Genomic DNA, 14,087 nt, shown 5'->3' with positions numbered 1-14,087 from the left:
CATATCTGTTACCTCACATAGTGTTTTTTGGATGGTAAGAACATTTAAGATCTACTTTTAGCAATTTTCAAATATATAATGTATTATTATTAACAACAGACACCGTACTGTACAATAGGTTTCCAGAACTTACTTATCCTGCAAAACTGAAACTTTGTGTCCCTTGACCAGCACTCCCTATTTCCCTGAATACCTCTACCAAGGCTTTCAAAATCACAGTTCTATTCTCTGATTCAGTGAGTTCAACTTTTTTGGATTCCACATATAAGTGAGATTTTGCAGTATTTGTTTTTCTGTGCCTGACTTTCACTTAACATAGTGTCCTCCTATCTCATCCATGTTGTACCAAGCAACTGATTCAAACTCCTAACAGGTTATTGGTCTATTCAGATTTTCTGTTTCATCACAATTCAATCTAGGTAAGTTGTATGTTTCTAGGATTAATTTGTTTTTTCTAGTTACATTGTATAACATGTAATCTATCTTGGAGAATGTTATATGTGCACTTAAATATAGTGTATATTCTGTACTTGTTGTATGGCATATTCTCTTTATGTTGTTAGGTCCATTTTGTCTATAATGTTGTTCAAGTCTGTTGTCTCCTTATTGGTTTTCTATCTAGAGTTGAAGGTGAGATATCAGAGTTCCCTAACCTTATTGTATTGTTGTCTATTTCTGTCTTTAGTTCTGTTAATATTTTCCATTTAAATGTTTCAATATTAGTTGCATATATATGTAATTGTTATGTCCTTTTGACGAATTGTCTGCTTTATCACTGCCTTGTTTTATAGTTTTAGATGTGAGGTCTATTTTATTTGGTATAAATATAGCTACTTCTGCTCTCTTTTGTTTGCCATTTGCATGGAATATATTTTCCATCCTTCAACTTTCAGCTTATGTGTGTCTTTAAAGCTAATGTGAGATTCTTTTAGAAAGCATATAGTTGGAATGTTTTTTGGTATTGAGCCTTCACACCAAGCTACATTCCTTGTCCTTTTTAAATTTTGGGACAAGGTCTCAGTCTGTAAGGAATATCTGGCCATATAGTTAAATGTTTTGTTTTATTCATTCAGTCACTCTATGTCTTTCAATTGGAGAATTTAATTTAATCTAATTCCATTTTATGCAATTGTTGATAGGTAAGTATTATTGTATTAGTCAGCTTTCCTGCAGCTGAGACACAATATCTGATATCCAAAACTTAAAAGAGGAGAGGTTTAATTTGCCTCATGGTTTTAGAGTGTTCAGTCCATGGCCAATTGGCTCCAAGGCAGGAACATCATGGTGGAAGAGTGTGGTGGAGTAAAGCTTCTGAGTTCATGGTGGCTGGGAAGCAGAACAGGGTCATAGCTCCAAAGACAAAAGGGTGAGTGGCCAGATATAGACCCCAAGGTCATGCCCCTATGACCAACCCAGCCATACCAGAAGTGCACTTTACTCATAATCCCTTGGGTGGCTCCCAAGCCAATCAAATTGACAATTGCTTATAGTGTTTTGTATTTCTTATGCTTTGTTCTTCCTCTTTTGCTGATTTCCTTTGTGACTGGATGGTCTTTTTTAGTTGTATGCCTTGATTCTTTACTTTTTATATTTACTATATTTGCAGTAGGTTTTTTGCTTTATATTTACCATCAGGCTTACCTAAAAGGTCTTATATTTACAATAGTTTGTTTTAGGCTGAAGATAGCTTAACTCTAACTGCATATAAAACTGACTTCTCTTTCTCCATATTTTGTCATTTATGTCACAATATACATCTTTTTAGCTGGACATGGTGGTGCACATACACTTGTACTCCTAGCACTTGGAAGGTTAAGGCAGAAGTACTGCTATAAGTTCTAAGCCAGCCTGCATCATATAGTAAGTTTAAGTCCAGCCTAAAATACATAGCAAGACCCTGTCTCAAAGAAAAAAAAGAAAAAACAGAACAAAATAAACAAACAAGTACAGTGGACCCTCAAGTTACAACCGGTATGACATACAAACAACTTGTGTTAACTAGGTTAATGGAAGATTCATCTTCCTTTTGTTATCTATAGCGTGTACTCAACTAAGCATCCAGATCTCAGCTATATTGACTTGGTTACAACCAGCCTTTTGGAACCAATCGAATTCATAAGTCAAGGGTCCACTGTACATATATAATTTTATATTGTGTATTATAATTAATATTAACAAATTAATACAGTTATAATTATTGCTTTGTCATTTAATTTTAATACTGGAGTTAAAAGTGATTTATGCACCACCATTACGGTATTATAATACAGATGATCCCCAGTTTACTATGATTTGACTTATGATTTTTAAAAAAATTTATGATGATGCGAAAGTGACACTGTTTAGTTGAAACTATTCACATTTTGAGTTTTGATTTTGTTTTTCTAGGCTAGTGATGTGCAATACATACTCTCTGCTGATGTGGGACAGTGGCAGTGAGCCACAGCTCCCTAACAGCTAGCTACCTGATCACAAGTGTAAACACCTGGTACTCTACATATACAGTATTGCTAAGCTGTGATAGTTGGTAGGATAGGACAACTAGGTGCATTTTTGACTCACGGTATTTTTAATTTATGGTCAGTTTATTGCAATATAACTCCATTGTAATTGAAGAGTACCTGTATTCTGAATTACCTTACCACTGAGTTTTATATTTTCGTATGTTTACATGTTGGTTAGGAGCCTTTCTTTGCAACTTGAAGAACTCCTGTTAGTACTTAAGACAGATCTAGTGGTAATGAACTCCCACAGCTTTTGTTTGTCTAGAAAAGTCCTTTCATCTTCATTTTTAAAAGACATTCTTGCCAAGTCTAGTATCTTGGTTGGCAGTTTTCTTTTTTATTTTGTTTTTAGTTTTTGAGACAGGGTCTTGCTATTGTAGTTCAGTCTGGCCATGAACTCACTATGTAGCCAAGGCTGGCCTTGAACTCATGGCGATCCTCCTGCCTCAGCATCTGAAATGCTGGAATTATAGGCATACACCACCACATTTGGCAAATTGGCAGATATTTTTCTTTCAGCACATTATGAATATCAATCACACTCCTGCTTGCAAGATTTCTGAGCAATCCACTGAAAGTCTCTTGAGGGTTCCCTGTATTTGATGAGCTGCTTTTCTCTTGCTGTTTTCAAAATTCACTCTCTGACTTTTGAGAATTTTGTTATAATGTGTCTGGGTGAAAATATCTTTATATATAATCTACTCAGGGATCTTAGGACTTCATGGATCTGAATATTCATTTTATTTTCAGATTTCTGGAGTTTTCTGCCATTATTTCTTTAAATAAGCTTCCTGCCCTGTATTTTTTTCTCTTTGCCTTCCATGAATCCCATAATGTATATTAAATTTCTTGACAGTGTCCCTATAGAATTGTAGATTTTTTTTCTTCATCATTTTTTGCTTTTCACACTTCTGACTAGATATTTCAAATAATCTGCCTCTTGCTTATTCGATCCTCCCATTGAAGCTTTCTGTGGAATTTTCAGTTCAATCTTTTAGCTCCAGTGTTTCTGGAGGTTTTGTTGTTCTTGTTTTCATTGTTTAATAGTTTCTATATCTGTGTTGAGTGTCTTGGTTTTGCTTGTTCGTTTAATGGTTTCTGTATCTTTGGTGAACATCTCACTTTTTTGTTTGTCTGTCTAATGATTTCTGTATCTCTCTTGAGTATCTCATTTTATTTATATTATTCACCTGATTTTATTTAGGTATCTCTTCTCTTGTAGCTTGCTAAGCTTCTTTAAGATGATTATTATGATTTTTTGGCAGACATTTCATAGATTTCCATTTCTTTAGGGTCAGTTACTGGTGCTTTATTTTGTTGTTTGGTAATGTCATGTTTCTCTGATTATTCATCACTCTGTAGCCATATGTTGGTGCCTGCACACTTGAAGAAGATACTTGTTCTGTTACATACTAACTTTGATGGGGAAAACTCTTCACTGGTTGGTGAAACTCTGGATAGTTCACTGGAAACGATGGATAGGCTGTCTGGTGGAGTCTGAGGGTAGGTTGCTGTCCACTCCTTGTGCAAACTGGCCTGGTGCTTGGGTCAATGAGTGGTGAGAGGGCAGGCCTGAAGCTTGGATCTCCTGGGATGGACCTGGATCTTGGGTTTTTGGGAGCTGGCTGAAAGCCTAGGTCCATAGAGTCTGACCTGGTGCTGGGGTAGGCCTCGAGCTTGAGTCCTTGGAACCCACTCAGCATTGGGATGGGCCTGCCTAACTGTGGAGACAAGACTGGATCCTGAGTTCACAGAGGCTGGCCTGATGCTGAGCCTGGCCTGGAGTCTGGTTCCACAGAGGCTTCCTAGATAGAGGTCAGGCTGCCAGGATGGGCCTGGCTCTCTGGAAGATCTGGAGCCTGGGTCTGTCATAGGCTTACCTTTGTGCTTTGTCAGAAATGAAGCCTAAGGCTATGGAGGCCTTCCTGGATCCTAGAGCCTTGGGAGCTAGCCTGGTGCTTAGATGGACTCGGGCGCTTGGTCTATGGGTGCTGTCCTGGAGCCTGTGGCCTTGCGCACTTCTTTGGTGCTGGGCCTCACTGGTACAGGCTTCATGCTGGAGTCCACAGTAAAGTTAGGAGCTCCCTGGTCACTGGATGAGGCCCAGATAAAGGCGGACACGTTTAAGCTGGAAAATGAATTGTGGTTTGAGACCTAGCCTTCTTTGCTCTCAGAATTCTACAGGCAAGGCAGAAAATGTAACTGCTAATAGGTTTTGAGTTTTATATCTTGTAACTTGGCCACAGAAAAAAGATGTTCTGGTTCCATATCTGAAAAATATGGGTAAGGGATGCATTAGGTTAGGGAACTGTCCACCTGATTCAGTTGCTTACTCTTAGAGCACTCAAATGTGGCCTAACCAGAGAAGGACATTGATTGGCAGAGTGGGGGTTACACACCCAAGGGAAGATGGGCGATGGGACTGTGGTTGAAGGTAGTGACTGGAGAGAAGAGATTTGGGATGTCAGGCAGTGTCATAGACATCAACTATAACTTCTCAGCCATTTCTGTCTGAGACAATGTCATGTAGGTGATGACGCCATGAGGCTTAAGATTATCTTAATGAATGTAAAAATGCACACAGTTTACATTTTTATAACACAGTATGGTTTTTCAATGAACTTTTTACTATATTATTTCTATTCTTTTCAAAAGCAATCCGTGAAACAAATTCTCCCATTCCTATCTTGTTGATTCACTTTTTCTTGAAAGCAGAATTAAAGGTTTATTATATCAGTGATATCATTCAAATAGCTTTTGATTGTTCGTTTGTTTGTTTGTTTTTGGTATGGGGATGGAACTTGGGACCTTGCGCTTGCGAGGCAGGTGGCAGCACCACTGAGCTAAAGCTCCGGCCCTCAAATAGCTTTTGAAGAAAACTTTGGTGAAAAAAATCATCCATTTAGCTTATTGGATCCTTGTAATACATATAAATTCCACGGGTGCATAAGATGCACCCGTGGAATTTATAAAACAAACAATAAAAGAAAACCTAGGAAGCAATAATATGAAAATAGGCCAAGCAGGGGCCTGGGATTTAGCTCAGTGTTTCCGGCGCCTGCCTTGAAAGCACAAGGTCCAGAGCTTGATCCCTGGTACCAAAAAAAAAAAAAACCAATTTGTGGTGATCCTCCAGCCTCAGCCTCCTGAGTGCTGGGATTACAGGCATGTATCACCACATCTGGCTTGAAAATAGGCCAAGCAGATCAGAAGCAAGGATTCCAGTCACTATGCCTACCTCTACCATATGGTATCACCTTACTCACACCAATAGCAAAAACTGGGAATGAGGGAAGAGTTGTTCCTAAGCAGGCTACTCCACTGAGATCCTTTACAGACTTGGTGACTCTTAAATCAGACTTATAATGTGGTGGATTCACTCTCCAAGTGGATTAAGAGAGGGATGGGATGAGAAATTTTGTCTTTGATTCTTAGTCCTGTGGAGTATTCCATTTTAGCACCCCAGTGATCAGGACAGGACCACAAACTCCTACATAATAGGGAAGGGGGAAGGACATTTGGAGAGATCTTATGCTCAGAGCATGAGCTGCACTAATATTCCTAGTTTCCTAGTGTCTCACCCACAGTTCCCTGCACCTGAGGCCCATTATGTGTAAAATCCACAAAGGCTGAGGAAGAGCTGCCAAGGATTGATGGCCTGGAGGAGCCACAGGGCCTCTTGTTGGACTAAGACTAAAGAGTTAACTTCTGGAAAGAATTTTCATCTACTTTCCCAATAAGACTGATTAGAACCATCTATCTAGTCCTGAGATTTCATGAAGGGACAGATGGGATGTGCCATCTGGCCTGGTGAAGCTTAGTCTGGGTTGCTCAGAGGAGTTTTAGCTCCACCATGCAGGGAAGGACTTTACCTTCAGATGTTCTAAGGAGCAGAGGTGCTAGGAGGTGCTAGACATTGTCCCACCCTGCCCTGTACATCTCAATTTTAAGTACAAGGTGCTGCATTATTTCTTAATATACCAACTGAGTACCTGTTAGACAACTTCACATTTACCATTTTGCTGAGATTATAGCATGGAAACATTTCTTATTGCCAATTCTCTGTTTCCCTTCTACTTCTCTCACCCTCTACTCTCTCCACAAAGTGAGCTTCTTTTGTTATTGTTGGTATAAAGAACTTTCCTTCAATTAATTTCAAGGCCTCAGAAGAGCAGTTAAGAGGGCTTGAGTTGGGGAGAGGTCTTGATCCTCTTATTTACACATATACAGCCCCACATCTGTGAAGCTGAACTGATTATGGATCTGTCCTTTAGTTTATTTTTTAATGATAATGTCTACATTTAATAGTGAGTGGAGAGATGGAGGGAGGGGGAAATTCTTAAAAAGAATCAAGGTATGTTATGAACATGTACCAATTCCCCAAGATGAATCTATGCATTATGTACTGCAAACATGTCCTAATACAAATAAAAATTTAAAAATAGTACATTTAGGCCATATCCACTGTGTTTATAGAAGTATTAATGTTATTTTTATTTTCTATTGCCATTGTTTTTTTATTGTCTCCATTTTCTGCCTTTTATTTGATTTTTCAAGTTTTTATATTCCAATTTTTCCTCCTTTGTGATTTAGAAGCACATAATTTAAGTTTCTTTTGTATGAGTGGTTATATTTAAATATATACTTGACTTAATAAAATATATATCTTCAATCTTCTTCTGAATAATATCTTAGAAACTTTTAATTCTGATCTCATTCTCCCATCATTGATGTTATTGTTGTTAAACATTTTAGTTCCATAAAAAAAATTAGCTTTGTTAAGTTATAATTGACACAATAAATTTCACATAGTTTCAGTATACAATTTGATGTCTTGATCTATGCATACACCCATGAAACTAGCAGCACAACAGAATAATTAATAAACCCATTTAAAAAAAAATGATGCATTTCACACACACATATAACTGGCTGCATATTACCGAGATTGGCTAGTTTTCTGCAAACTCATTTCACTTGATGAAGGACCTGTGATGATCACTATTCATCAAACCACAAGGCATTGCGCTAAGTGCTTGTGCTAGGTAGCTTTCCACTGCTAAGACAAGAGCCTGAGATAATCAGTGTGATTAAGAAAAAAGGTTTCTTTTGGCTCAGTTTTAGAGATTTCAGTGCATGATCAGCTGGCCCTGTTGCCTTGGCCCTGGGGCAGCACATCACAGTGAGAATGCATAGTGGAGCAAAGCTGCTCACCTCATGACCAGGAAGTAAAAAGAGAGGGAAGAGGAGGCTGGGGCCCCACAGTCCCCTTCAAGGGCACAGCCCTTATGACCTGAAGATCTCTCACTAGGTCCCACCCCTTAAAGTGTCTACCACCCCCCATTAATTCCAGGGGCTGGAGCCCACCTTTAACGGGTAGAACTTTGGAGAATGTTTATCCAAACCATAGTCCTGCTTGTTCCTATTGTCTTTAATTTTTAATTACACAAACAATACAGGTTTGTTATAAGTGAATGTACTCAATACTAAAATGAATTGTACAGAAAGAAGAAAGACTTGGGATCCTCTTGTTTAAGAGTGGATATATTTTTATTGCTTACTGTTACAGCAATTATTTTCTATGCATTTGAAAGCATGTGTTATTATAATAAAAATGGAGCTAAATGTATAGTTTTTTTCCAGCTCATTTACCTGCTACATCAAGTTTGTCTTTTTATCCTTTTCATGCCTGATGTACACACACAACATTGACTGCATGTATTGTGATTATTTTGATTATTTTCTTTTTTTTCTTTCTTTCTTTCTTTCTTTCTTTCTTTCTTTTTTTCTTTCCTCTTTCCTATGACAAATATCATATTGAACTTGTCTTACATATATTTTTGTGTACTGACCACATTTTTATAGGATAAATTTCTAAAGTGGAATGCATTATTTCCTATCTGAGTCCTATGTAGGAAGCCTATATAGCTAGCCACCCTTTGATTAGCTTTTTTCTTTTACAAATGAGGAATTTGATCCTTAAATACTTATTTAATTTATAAGTACAGAATAGGGAACAGGAATCCTTGTATCCTTTTCCGTGGCATGCAACCTTCCCACCTGGTTTTCATACTAGTTTAGAAAATGGTTAAAGAAGAAAAACTTTATGGTGGAACTGTCAGGGGAATTACTAGGAATTCTCAGCTAAGAATATCCTACGTAATTAGAATGTAGGGGACATAGTTGTTCAAGCAATTTATATTTTTGCCTGGCCTCTCAACTGAGGACATGAACGTGAGCTGATGGTCTATTAATAGCAGGTTACTGTGAAGCATCCTCGGGAGGTTGCAAAGGAGCTGTCTGTCATGGGCACCTAGGAAATGCTTGCCCACTTTTTGTTCTGAAGTAAAGGACACATCTGGCCAGTATATTGGGTCCAAAATTGGACTTATATTTATTTTACTTAATAAGAGCTTTTAAATCATATGATCACTTGTTGGTTGCTATTTTTAATGCGCCAGGGGTGCAGACATTTCTTGCGATTCTTTCTAAATAAAGATCAATTTTCTACACAAGGATTGTTTTAATAATGTGGACAAATTTCTCTTAATTTGCATGAGTATAGTGTACTTATTTTTCTTATATCCAAGAATCCTGTGGTCAGTTGTTTGTGTCTTGAGAGTGTATTGCCTGGTGCAGCCATACAAGTTAACAGGAATGTGGAGTACATATGCTGTTAAAAATACAGACAAATATATTCCAACACCTCACTCCAATCTCCCAAGCTAAACTAGATGGAGGAAACTTACAGTTCGGACAAGATGGTTTTAGATTAAACCCTCCTCCCCCCAGGTGTGTAACTCTAGACACTGGGTGCTCTTCGTGTGCCTGCCTCAGCAGGCATGTGAGGGAGCTGACGCTTCAGCTACATGGCCTCGGTCTAGCAAATGAGGTCGAAACAGTACAGGGCTGACTCACCCTTTTCCCCACCTGCTGTGAAAGGGTAGTAAAATGTTTTTAGTCCGGCCTTAATATTTTCTTTCTTCATAGCACATTAGTTCACATTTGCTCATAAAAAGATTTTTAAACCAATAAGCAATCGATTGTATGCCTGGAATGATCTTTAGAGTTCACGGACAGTTGGTGCGTGTGCATGACAAGGGCTGAAATAGCAGGGAGTGAAGAAACGCCAACTTTGAAACAAGGTGTGGTGGTGCTTGCCTGTAAGCAAAGCGCTCAGGAGGCTGAGGCAAGAGGCCAGCCTGGGCTGCATAACGAGAACTTGTCTGAAAATGAGACCGGGGGTGGGGGTGGGGGGCTTTTAATGGATCGATTTTAGTCAGTTGAGTTTGAAAGAACATTCTTTCTCTTCATGAAACATAAGCAAGCATCTTCAGCATAAATGATTTAGTAAACATACCTGTTAGGACATAATTTTGAGATGAAGTTGTTAGTGGTTCTTGTCCTACAGTCTTGATCCTCAAAGCTAACATTTCTCAAGGTTTCTAACTCATGACCTTTGCATTGCTATTTGTTCAGTGTGGGGGAAATAATTGACAAAGCATAGTTAAGCCAGGTATGAGCAAAATTGGTTGGGACAAATTTTCATCAGTAATAACTCTTGCAAGAGGAGGAAAAAGCCTAGCATGAACTGAACTCAACTTTTTGATTTTTACAGAGAGAATGAGGGGGTTGGTAGGGAACAAGTAGGGGATCAGTAGAATCAGAAAAGCAAAGAATTACAAAGGGTTGGTGGGTGTACATGAGATTAGACCACCTGTGTCTGCTGACTGACAGTTAAAAAGTTAGTATTCTGGTCTCCCATGGTTGGAAGACAAAGGTTCTTTTCTCAAGTGTGGGCAGGAACAGTCTTTTTTTTTTTTTATCCTTGAGTTTTCCCAGGCAGACACTTGAAAGGGGACTACAGTCATCTTACCCATGTGGCCATGAGCTGCTAGAAACCATCCTAAGGTTTGTGCCGGACTTCAGAGGCCAAGATTGAGGCTGTGGTGAGGAGAGAGCTCAAAGGAGCCCAGCTAGCATTTGGTCAAGAAGAACAGCTTCGTCGATAGCAAATGGATACATAATTTTACACTCCCAGTAATTTCAGTTTTGTACATCTATATGGTGGACAGACAATCAGCAGCAACTGGAGATACAGGTGCAAGAATTGTTAGTTCAACATTATTTACAGAGACAAAAACTGGGGACATTTTGAATATTCATCAACAAAGCGAATAACCTATTGATGTAGCTGTACTGCAGGGTAGGATGCAGTTCTTAAAAACAATTTAAACCTATATTATTGACTTTGGATCCAATATACCTGTCTGTGATGCATTATTAAAGCAGAAAAATCAACTTATAGAGTAAGAGAGTTTTAAAATATGAAAAAGTAGAACACATACAGGTGTGGCCAAAATATATAGTGAATGTTTTAAATTAAAAAAAAATTTTTTTTGGTACCAGGGATGGAACTCAGGTCCTTGTGCTTGCACAGCAGGTGGCGAACCACTGAGCTAAATCCCTGGCCCTTAAATTTTAAATTTTTATTACAATAAAAATCACATTGCTATTAATCCCCTTCACTTTGAAGATATTCATCCCATCATTTTTGCTACTTTCTGAAGCAGTTCTGGAAGTTCTCTTTCCTGAGGGTCTTTATGAGTTATGATAAAAAAAAAATAGGGTGTATGTTGCTGCTGAGGGCCACCCCATGGAAAGCCAGGCTTCTAAAAACATTGCAGTGTGTCTTCATCCCCCTTATTCACTGAATCTGACACTGATTGACTTCTGGTTTTTCCCCAAAGTCAAAATGACCATGAAAGGTCAACATTTTGAATCAATTGTGTACATCATGGTAACAGCCAGAACAGCACAACTAAGGGCACTCCTGAAAGAGGACTTCCAGAACTGCTTCAGAAAGTGGCAAGAATGATAGGATAAATGTTTTCAAAGTCAGAGGGAATATTTTGAGGGGATTAGTGACAAGGTGTCTTTTACTTTAATAACTTTTAAAAATTTAAACATTCACTGTATTTTATGATAGCTCCATCTACATACAAATATGTGTGTGTGTGTGTTTGTGTATGTGTGAGATATATTTTTATGTGGTCTCCATGAGATCAGAAGATAGGAAAAGGGGGTTATTCAATTTTTTATTTAGGTATTCTTTGAATTATTCAACTTACTACAATGGGCATGTATGGGGTTGTGTGTGTGCGTGCATGTGTGTTGTACTGGGGATTGAACCCAAGGACTCACAAACCCAAAGCAGGTGCTCTACCACTCAACTACATCCCCAGCCCTTTTTATTTTATTTTGAGACAAGTCACTCTAAATTGCCCATGCTGGTCTCAAACTTTCCATCCTCCTGCCTCAGCCTTCCAAGTAGCTGCAAATACAGGCATATGCCAGAGTGCTCCAATTTTTAAATTCAAGTATTTCATAAAATAAAAGTAAACAAATACAGGAGTCTTGCTTTTTTTATTTTGTGAAACAAGAAAGGAGACCAGTCTTCACTGTGATGGTATTTGCCTTCTGTAGCATGGCTACTAGAATGCAGATGTAAACATTATTGCTGGGGATTCAGATTCCTATCAAAGCTTCACAGCTAAGCCTGGTGTTTATCAGCTGTTGTAATCTGTGCTCCTTTTCTTTGTTTTTTGGTATCGGGGAGCGAACTCTGGACCTTGCGCTTGCGAGGCAGGTGGTGGAACCACTGAGCTAAATCCCCGGCCCCTCGCTCCTTTTCATTGCTGAGGGACTTTATTGAGCTTTTGACCTTCTGTGATCTTATATTAAGAAAACAAAAGCCAGGCGTGGTGGCGCATGCCTGTAACTGTAATCCCAACACTGAGAGGCTGAGGCAGGAGGATAGTTTTGAGTTTGAGGCCAGCCTGAGCTCAATAGTGAGTTCCAGGGCAGCCTGAACTACATAGCAAAATTTATCTCAAAAAAACAAAAAAATATGAAAAAGTAAAAGAGAACATTGTGCCCACTCCTCAGTTCTTATCGCTCAGTTTAAGATGTTTTACCCCAGCATAAATGTGTGACCTGCTTTTCACTAATAAGAGTGGCCATCACAAACATGAGCTATGAGAATTATCTTTTCTTTTTAGTAGCACTAGGAATTGAACCCAGGTCCTTTGCACTGCGTTACATCCCCAGCCCATATTTACATTTTTAATTTTGAGACAGGTTCTTGCTAAGTCGCTAAATTGTATTGAGCTCAGACTTATAATGTTCCTGCCTCCGCCTCCTCCAGATTGCTGGAATTATAGGCAAGAGAACACTAATTTTCAAATTAAAACATTAGGCTAGGTGTGGTGGCACATGCCTATCATCCCAGCACTTGGGAGACTGAAGTGGGGGGATCGTGGCAAGTTCAATGAGGCCAGCCTGGGCTGTATACAGAAATGAGTTCAAAGTCAGTCTGAACTGTAGTGAGACCCTGTCTCAAAAAAAAAAATAAAACATTAGATAAAACTGAAAATTCCTCCACTGCTTTTCTTTTATGTGCTGGTAAAATTGCCTTTTTAGTTTACTCCCTGTGATCTAAAAATGAAAAATCCTGTTGTAATAGTATTAGATCCTCATTCCTCAGTGAGTTCCCCCTCTCTGTGGTTGCCTTTGTGTTTGCTCAGAAGCCCTAAGAAAAAAGTCTTAGCTAAAGATTTTCCGTACACAAAGATGTCAGTGAATACCGAGACTGACACCACAAGGCTGAGCAAATGCAGCATAAGAAAATCACAGCACTATTGGGTGAATGTATGGTAAAGAGTGAGACTTTACAAAAGGATCCGGAAATGAGGTCAAGGTCTGGGCCCCCAGGTTTATAACCTAGCAATGGGTGGACTAAGACTTGAGCAAGTAGTTCAATGCTAAGGCTGGAAAGTAGCCTTGTTAGTTAGCTAGCTGGGTTCGAGTAACCTGGTAATTAAGAGTGAAGAGCAAACGTGATTGGGTGGGACATTGCCATTGCTTAGAATTATGCACAATTTTGACCAGATGGAATCAAATTAATATGGCTATTTTATAATTTTGGCCCTGGTGTAAAAATCCATCCACCCATTCATTCGTTCGTTCACTCAGGAAGTGTTCATTGAGTGGTACCTTCTAGCTGGGCCGGAACTGTGGTGAATCCAGGGCAGCTCAAGGACTCAGGAAGAGCCCTGGGTGGATCGAGGGAAGCCATAGTGTGAAGCTGGGGTGCAGGGAGGCCAAGCACCCCTAGAGTTCAGGTGCAAGAGCAAGAGGATTTGGAGTTTTGAGCAGTGTTTTTCCTTTGACTCCTAGGAACCTTGAACGGCTTCCCCCAACTCGTGTATTCTCTCCCTCGGGGCTGTTTACTAGTTGTGGTGGGCTAGTTAACCTCACTAGAGGTCATCTGGGTAAAAACAGTATCTCCTTCAGGCATTGACATGAGAATTAAGGGAGCAGTTTGCTCAGATGCTACTTGTAACACGTCATCAATAATATATTAACATATGTTACATATTAATGGGTTCCTATTATTATTATAGATCATTATCTATAATATAGATACTTATATATGGCCTTCTACAGGTTCCTCTTTTCTCCCAGAGATTTGGAGAACAGAGGTTTTTATCACATACTTTGGTGAATCTTTCAATGCAAACT

At 39.0% G+C, this 14,087-nt stretch overlaps 1 protein-coding gene across 5 annotated transcripts in view; it reads left to right on the top strand.

Moving 5' to 3' along the window:
• Positions 1-14,087, top strand: part of Rasgrp3 (RAS guanyl releasing protein 3) — a 113,764-nt gene that overhangs the window by 17,231 nt on the left and 82,446 nt on the right. The window lies entirely within an intron of this gene.

This window comes from Heterocephalus glaber, unplaced genomic scaffold (assembly GCF_053883595.1).
Source record: "Heterocephalus glaber isolate CG9 unplaced genomic scaffold, H.glaber_assembly_v1.0 deba00001457, whole genome shotgun sequence".
Classification (NCBI taxonomy): Eukaryota; Metazoa; Chordata; class Mammalia; order Rodentia; family Bathyergidae; genus Heterocephalus; species Heterocephalus glaber.
Note: the sequence above shows the minus strand (reverse complement) of the source record. Positions and strands in the feature narration are given on the sequence as shown.